This window comes from Triturus cristatus, chromosome 5_2 (genome assembly GCF_964204655.1).
Source record: "Triturus cristatus chromosome 5_2, aTriCri1.1, whole genome shotgun sequence".
NCBI lineage: Eukaryota > Metazoa > Chordata > Amphibia > Caudata > Salamandridae > Triturus > Triturus cristatus.
The window spans coordinates 25,450,250-25,459,462 of record NC_140588.1 but is presented as its reverse complement, the minus strand read 5'-3'; positions in this window follow the sequence as shown (position 1 = coordinate 25,459,462).

The window sequence follows — 9,213 nt, the reverse complement described above, 5'->3', positions numbered from 1 at the left end:
CTTCATGTGGCTATAAGAATTATGGCTTTCAGAGGGCAAGTCTAATAGGGTATCCCGCCCCTCACTAAGTAACCTCCCCCACAATCCCGCTCCCCAATCCTTCTCAAGAACCGGTGGGAAGACATCGCTACCTCATAGGCCTTAAACCACTGCCCAGTGTCATCATTCTTGTAAAACTCTTTCACCACATCTTTGGGAATATACACTCTAGCTTCCACAGGCATTGACGGTGTGCTGCCACCAGAGGGAGTAATCTCTAAGCTCCTGGCTTTCAATTCCATCTCCCTTAAACTCTTCTCATGCTCAAACTGCATCCTCTTTTCTTCCAGGCCCAATTTCCTAGTTTGCAACTCCAATTCTAACTGCCCACTTAACTTGAGCTTGGTCAGCTCCATCTCCTGCACCCTACACCTCTCCCTGTCCTCCAACTCCTCTGGGGACAGGCCTTTGGCAGAAACACTGCTACCTATTGGGGAAGTTGCTCTCTTCCCCCCTGGACCCAATGGCCCACCCAACTGCTCCTCTGCATTCTCAACCCCTTCCTCATCCTCAGGGGTACACCTTGCTGCGACCCAGGCCCTCAGCGCCTTCTGATACTCATCCTTCTTGGAGAGACCGGTCATTGCATCTTTGAATTTCCTGCAAAAGTGCTTCAGCTGCTTGACATTGTAGCATTCCAGTTTCTCCTTTTCCCAATCATAATCAACAGATGCTATGGATGCTGCATTAATCATGGTGGTTAAACTTGGCAGTTCTTGGCAAAAATAGAAAATCCCAGAAAAAACAATCTACCAAAAGTATGTGGTCGCGTTTTGGTCTGCACTCACTAGTAGTGTTCACCAATCACTGTATATGAGTCACAAATGCAAGTCCAAATCCTCACCACTGACCACCAGTGTTAGATTTGGGGGTCTCTAGTTGGCAGAGGTAGGTACCTTTGACAAATAGGGACCCATGTGTCTAGTCAGGGTAAGGGTGTACACTCCTAAAATAACCCCTTCTCACCCCCTTGGTAGCTTGGCACGAGCAGACAGGCTTATCTCAGAGGCAGTGGGTAAAGCATTTGTGAACACATACAATAACCAAGTGACAACACTACAGATGGACACCACACAAGTTTTATATCAAAAATAAGTATTCTTTATATAGACTTTTCACAAGACCACAAACGACAAAAATTCACAATACTGTACTTAAAATGGTAGAATTAGATTAGTTCTCTTTGGATGTTAAAATGCGACACTTTGAGTTCAATGTACCTTAAGATGCGTAACGCTAAACGCAAAACAAAGATGGCGTATTTTCTTGATGCGACACAATGTGGACTGCGACAGGCCCTGCGACACGCTTCTAGGTGATGCGGCGGCGTCTGATGCGACGCCGATCAACTTCTCCGGTGATGCGATACCCTTTGACAATGATGCAAGCCGCAACAGGCCCTGCAACACGCTTCCTGGTGATGTGGCGGCGTCTGATGCGACATCGATCCTCTTCTCCGGCGATGCGAGATGCTTCGACAACGATGCGAGCCGCGACAGGCCCTGCGATACGCTTCGCAGTGATGCGGCGGCGTCTGATGCGTCGTCGACCCTCTCTCCGGCGATCCGAGGCGCTTCGGGGACCCTGCGATGACTCAACGGTTCTTCTGGGCTGCGACAAGCCCTGCAACACGCTTACCGGTGATGCGGCGGCGTCTGATGCGACGTCGATCCTCTTCGGCGATGCGAGGCGCCAGAGCCGGACTGGCCAGCTGGGCAAGCGGGCAATCCCCCGGGAGGCTGGAGCCCCAGGAGGCCGGTTTTGACACTTGGAGGCCGGTTTCAGCCTCCAGGAGTGGTGGTGCACATTACGCGATTCCAGAGGCAACTTTAAAATGTTGCTCTGGTTCTAGCGCACATTAGCACTTCAGGACACGGGGGCTGAAGTTAGAATGTTTGCCAGGACTGTTTTAGGTTCCCAGTCCGGCCCTGCGAGGCGCTTTCTCGTTGTGAAGCGGCAGTTCGGCGACACGCTTCTTGCTCATGAGTCGCGCTTCCAGCTCCTTGTGACATGCAGTCCCTCAGAAAGCCTCGCAAAACAGCAGGCACTTCCAAAGAACTCTTGGTGAAGTCAGTTGTCCCTGAGACTTCAGCAGGAGGCAAGCTTTTTTCTCAAACCCTTGGAGATCCTTCACAAGTTGAATAAAGTATACACAAAGTTCCTTTCTCCTCTCTTTGGCAGTCAGGCAACCACTGCAGGCCAATCCCTCAAGCTTAGGGATAGTCTCTCCTCAGTCACTCTGGTTCCTCTCCTCAGCAAAGGTTTCTTCTTGTTTCCCAAAGTGATCTAAAGTTCTGGGGTCTAGGTCCCCCTTTTTATACACAGTTTCTCTATGTTCTCTGAAGGCAGAGAGGCCTTTGCCTAGTCCAAACCAATTCTGGTCAGTCCTGGAGCACTCTTTTTACATGACTCCTTCTTTCCTTTCACAGTGCAGGGCAGAGATATCAGACGCACCACAGGAGGTGGAGCCAGCATTGTGGAGGGAAGGCACAGCCCTATTCAGGTCCCAGGTGCAACTCCTCCCACCCATCTGCATGTAGATCTCTCTATTCAGTCCTGTGTTGACTCACCCTGTCTCCTGGAATCCCCCAGCCCCTGTCACTCACAATCCAGACAAGGAATACACAACCTAGCAGAGGCAGGCATGGATGGTTAGACAAGAAAATACCTACTTACTAAAAGTGGTATTTTCAAACACAGAATGTTAAAACCAACTTCACTAAAAGTATTTTATCATTCTGAGTTCAGGCATACTAAACTCGAATTTCTACCATGTTCCCTGAGTCAGTTAGGATTATAAGCTGTAATAATCAAACTGCCCATTCTGGCCTATGGGGAACAGGTAACCTTGCAATAGTTAAAAAAACGAAAATGGCTGTAATTCACTATTAGGACATGCCACACACACCAGTGTATGTCCTACCTTATACTTACAATGCATCCTGCCCTTGGGCCTACCATAGGGGTGTCTGATATGAAGAAAAGGGAAGGTTTAGGGACTGGCAAGTGGGTGCACTTGCCCAGTCAGCATGGCAGTACCAGACTGCACACAGGCTCTGCAATGGCAAGCCTTAGACATACGTTTACAGGCTGTTTCTGTGGGTGGCACAACCAGTGCTGCAAGCCCATTAGCAGCATTTGGATTACCAGCCCTGGGCACTCCTGGTGCACTGTGCTAGGGTCTGACAAGTAAACCAAATCAGTCAATCATGGAATCACTAATCCATACATCAATTTACAACAGGGAGCACTTGCACTAGGGCACTGGACAGCAGTGGCACAGTGCCCAGAGCATCTAACACCAGCAAAAACACATGAGGCAACAGTAAAAATGGAAGGGAGCCCACGCCAAGGTGCCAGGTCTAATAAAAACCATTAGAACCTATAAAGAAAATCTATGGTGCTAAAGCTATTGCCGCAGCAACATATGGAGCAGGGATATAGGGAATAGCTAAAAATGACTCATTACAACAGAAGGAAGATAGCTTCTTCAAAAAACTTTTCTCCCTCCTAAAAGGATGTTCAAATTATATAATGCATCACTAACTAAATGCTCCTTTTATATCTGATTTAACTTTTATTGCACCGGTATCACTTTGGCACTCAATTTGGATTAGGGATACAGTGGGGCTCACACAAAATATTACCCAAGATTGTGTATCCCTGGACAAGGCGTTGCAGATCCCATGGTTGCGCTATGTAAAGGATACTTTGCAAAAGCTGGAGTTAGCGACCCTATACACAGACCCATTATTATGTATGGGTACCTCAAAGGCAGAAATTAAAATACGTGCTAAAGAATATAGGGAAAGAGAAAGATATGCCACGGATCGTGATAAAACCATGGTGACACTATATTTGGCACTTCCACCTACTCCGGTGGAACCGAATTTGTACCTGAAAACAATAACAAATGCACGGCACAGATTTGTACTTTTGAAATTTAGGTTAAACCTAATCCTGTGTATGTTAGCATTCCCAGGAGGGATATATTCAATAAATGATCTTCCAACTTGCCCCTACGATGGTGAATCCGCTCAATCCATTTTACATTTTATATTTTTCTGTAAATTTTATTCTTGTTTGCGGAAAAAATATATTTGTCCAATATTTTTAAAGTATACATTTCTACAATGTCGTCCTGCTTTGTTTTTTCTTAAAATGCTCCCAAATTTGTATGTAAATTTTTGCTTGACTTCATACTTATGTATGGCCTTATCCAAAAGGAGATGAATGAAATAATATCGAACAATACGGGTAGATTTTTCTTAGCTTTTTTTAATATCGTGTATGGCATACTTTATCTGAATGATAGAAGATATTGGAATATATATAAGTAAGCCTTTTTAATTAAGCGCTTTGTAAAATATTCAATGAAATGGGTATATTGGCTGATCTTTGGGTATATGCTTGTATATGGTCTTAACTTACCTCCGGGTGTATGTTTCCAGAAAAGAGGTATTGACGTCAGAAGGTGTTTTCCAATAAATGTGGCACTGTGGAAGCACTTTGAAATGGCAGGCCGCGTGGTGACCCCTGATTGTAAGAGAGCCACTGGATGTAATGCACTAATGCACTTTTAAAATGGTAGGTCGTTTGGTGACCTCTGATTGTAAAAGAGCCACTGGAAGTATCGCACGGGAAGTATTGCACTAATGCACCTTTTGGAATGAATGAATGAATTTTATGCTTAAAACAAATGACGGCCCCTATATGTTTTAATATGTATTTCCTTTTCATTGTAATAGATGAACAATGTTATGGAATTTTTGTAGTTGATAAATGTTCTCTCTCTGTACTTTTATGATCTTACTTGTTTTAAGATCGAATAAAGATATTTTGACTTGACTCTTTCTAAATGAGGCTAATGAACTTGCAGACCTGATATGCATTGGAAGAATATTCTATAGCTTGGCCGTGCAATAACCCAGCTAAAGGTGCGAATCCTGGGTACCATTATAAGCTTGATACCAGTAGAGCGAAGCTGTCTACCCAGATCATACCAGGAAAAGATGTTTCTTAGGAACACAGGTCCCATATTATTCAAGGCCTTAAATGTTAGGCATAGCGTCTTCAACTTGATGCAACTTGCTAAAGGAAGCTTGTGGAGTGTTCGGATTTCGCTCGAAACTGATTCGTACTCGGGCAGATTTAGTAGGAGTCTAGCGGCTGCATTTTGCACCATCTGCAGTTTTTTGATGTTGTTTCGGCATGTTCAGGTACAGTTCATTGCCATAATCTAATTTTGATAGTACTAATGCAGTCACCACCATCTTCCTAGAATCCATAGGGATATAAGGAAGGACATTCTTCAGTTTCTTGAGCAAGTAATCAGTGGCAGAGACGGTAGCGTCCGTTTGCTGGGAAAAAGTTTATTTATTGTCAATCAATATCCCAATATTTTTCACTTTTTCTACTGGTTTTAGCAATTCTCCCATCTCTGTAGGCCACCAAATGCCATTCCATATAGGTTGGAGGTTGCCTAAAATCACTATTTTGGTTTTCTCCGAATTAAGTTTAAGACAGTACTTGCCCATCCAGCTGTTAATTTCCAGCATACAGTTTTGAAATTGCAATACAGGGGAGGCTTGCTCTTTATATGCAGCAACCACAATCTGTGTGTCATCGGCATGCGATGTTAAGCTTAAGTCGAAACGCTGGATCAGCGGAGCCAGCTCCGACACATAGATATTAAAAAGGGATGGGCTAAGTGATGAGCCCTGTGGGACCCCACATGGCAGAACATAGGGGGTCGAATTAAGGCGATCCAGGGTCAAGTCAAAGAAAGCTTTATTCGGTTGTCATATAAGACAATCATAAAAGCACATAAAAAGAGAACAATTATTTCATCAATTAAAATATCACACATATAAAAAGTGTCAACCTTAAATGACAGTAAACTTTCTACATAATGAAGTTTATCATATTTCAAACTACAGATAAAAAGAGATTAAATAGACATACATTTCCTTTGACTCAAGACTCGCTTTAAAAAAGTTAAAATCCTGCAAACATTGTGCACATTGTCCAGCAGTTGTAATACAAGGAATGCCGGTTGGCATTGCTGAAGCCCCAGTGATTTCAAGATTGGTAGTAGACAAACTTTCCGAGCATCAAGATAAAATTTACAAAAAAGTACAACATGTATTGTGGACTGTGCTGAATGGTTAGCACAAGTACACATATCGAGATCGTGTGCCCAGTCATTCATTTTGGGGATAGCAACAAGTCTGTGAACGATCCCCAGCCTGAATCGAGTCAATAAGAATCTGGCATAAACACCTGGTACAAAAGTTAAATAGGGTTGGATGTTAAAACTAGTTAAAATCTATTTGTTGTACATAACAGTCGGCTTTGTAATCTCTGAGGATATTCTAATCATATCCAGATGCCTCAGAGCCTCCTTTCTTAAATCCTTCCTCCTTATGTTAATAGTTTTTGGATTGATAAAATACTCTAAGTGGCCTAGATCTTGTAAAACATTCCTGACATATCTCAGCCAAGGAATCTTTAAGGCCCCTTCTAATTTTATAGTGTCTGTCAGAATATCTTAATTTAACTTTGTTTCTTCCCTAGTCCAGAGCCTGTGCCAATAAATAACTGATTCTAGTTTTATTAGATCAGATATGAAGGGAAGACCCAACTCTGCATGGCAAATGGTTGATGAGGTACTGTTCAGAACGGATAAAATATATCTTAGAAAGGACTGCTTGGAAGCAGATCAGCAAGTTCCCAAACCCCTGCCCCATAAACCGCAGAGGAGACACATTTTGCTTTATAAATCTTAATCAATTCAACTGGTGGTCTCCTACCTAGTTTCTTAGCAAAGTTGGTTAGTGCATTTACTGATCTTATTAACCCTAATTTTTTTGCTAAGACGGCTTGTGCCCAAGTATCATTTTGGTCACAGAGAATTCCAAGATACGAAAATCTCTTAGCGACCCGATCTTCTGCCCTGCCACAAACATATCCCTAGGCTTTTTAATACCCTGACCACACCGCATAATGAAGGTCTTTGAAGTGTTTACTCTTAGCCCAAGGTCTTCCATAAAACTGTCGAAAGAGACTAAAGTCCTCTGCAGGCCTACTTGCGTGCAGGACATCAATACCGCATCATATGCGTATAATAGTGCTGGTATTGGATGTCCGGCTACTTGAGGAAAGTCTTTATAACCTTTCAGGAGTGCATCTCCTAGACCATTGATATAAAGATTAAAAAGAAAAGGAGCCAGGACACATCCTTGCCTGACCCCTCTTCTGATTGCAAACAGGGCTGAGCACTCACCCTGTAACCCATAACTTACTCGAGCCTTTGAATCCGTATAAAAACACTTCAAAAAATAAATAATCTGTACATCAACCCCCATATCTTCCAATATTAACCAGAGTTTACTATGGCTCACGCAGTCGAAGGCTGCTGTGAGGTCCACAAACGCTAAAAATATCTTTCCTTGTTTCGCCCTAGTGTATTTCCCCACTAATATTGAGAAGTTTCAGCTCTGCTCTACCGTTCCCAAGCCTGAACGGAAACTATATTGTAAATCGGACAAAATCGAATTATCCTCAGCCCAGTCCTGTAAGCGTTCTAATAATAAACGTCCCACTATTTCTGTCATAGCATCCAGCAAAGATATGGGTTTGTAGCATCCTGGATCCTGCCGGTCCCCCTTTTTGAAAATTGGGACTATAGTGGATTCCACCCAAGTAGATAAAAATGGAGTATGACAGCTAGCAACAATTACCTGGACAATTATAGGGCCCCACAGGGGGGTATTTGACTTGTATAAATCGACAGGTACCCCATCTGGGCCGGGAGCCTTGCCACCCTGACTTGCAGAAAGCGCCTGGTTCACCTCGTCCAAGGTGAACTTCAGGTCTAAGTGGGCAAACGATGGTACCAAAATGTTATCCTCTTCACCGTTACTACCCATCACATCGTGGTTAGCCTCGCCATTATATAGTTTGGAGAAATGTTTAATCCATTGTTCTTCAGTGATGGCGATTTCAATGGACGATTCTCCTACATCAGTCAAGTAAGGCGCTTTCACCGTTTTCCAGAATGCCGTGCCATCCTTCTGTAAGAATGCTTTGTGTTAGGCCTCCCTGGCCTCATTCTTCAGAATAGTTTTCCTATTTTTGATAGCTCTCTTGTAGTCTATTCTAGCCTACCTTACTCTATTGAGATTTCTCGGGGTCTCGTGTAGAGCGTCTTTTAGCCTAGATTATGATGGAGTACAACCTGAGTCGAACCAGCCCCGGGATTGGCCCTTATTGCGTTTCTGCCTTAGCAAGGACTCTCTTACCGTATCAGTTATCATTATAAAAGAGGATAAAACAGTGTCTGGGGCGGCTGATTCACTCAGACAGATATCAAACGCAGATTTGCATTTGGCGACCACGGCCCTGGTAATTGCGTCTTGGTCTACCATCGAACAGCGCAAAGAGTATCCATTTGATTTCCCAATGGCTATATTTTCTAACAACTGGTTATCTTTAATTCGGGTGATATGTTCGCTCGTTATTAATAGAGCGGAGAGACAAAGAGGAAAATGATCGCTCGGGAATATCATTAACGGTGAATGAGTGGACAGTATGTGCATGGCAATTCGATTGTTAAAATAAAATCAACTGTGGAGTATAAACCTCTGCCATTAAACGTCCATGGCATGGGGGCTGGCAGTGGGCATAGTTCGTTCACAAAACCCAAGTCGAGACTAAGAATTAATTCATTAAACAGCTCTCCCAGTGCAGAGTGCCGGTGTTGTGTAATATCTGGTATCCCCTCGAGATCTGGTATCCCCTGCTCTTCGGCATACTCCGGACGTCCTGCCTATTGGGCAGCTCAGACGAGCCCCCACCAGCCCCGCCCACCCCAGGATAGAGGAACCTCGTCTCCAGCAGGCAGAAGGAGCAGCGCACCGAGCAGTGCTGCTGATAGAAATGCACGCATTGCAGTTAGGTGATTCTTAAACAGCCATTGAATCCCTTACGTCTTGGAGACAGGAGAGAAAATAATTCATGATTCTGAAATTAGCTCATATTACAATTCTTTTCTGGGCCATTTCAAACTGCTGGCTAAACAATTATGTTCCCAGATGCAGAGTTCTTTTAGGAATCACGATTAAAAAGTGATTTACAGTAAAATCTTTATTGAAATGTTATTCAGGTTTATGT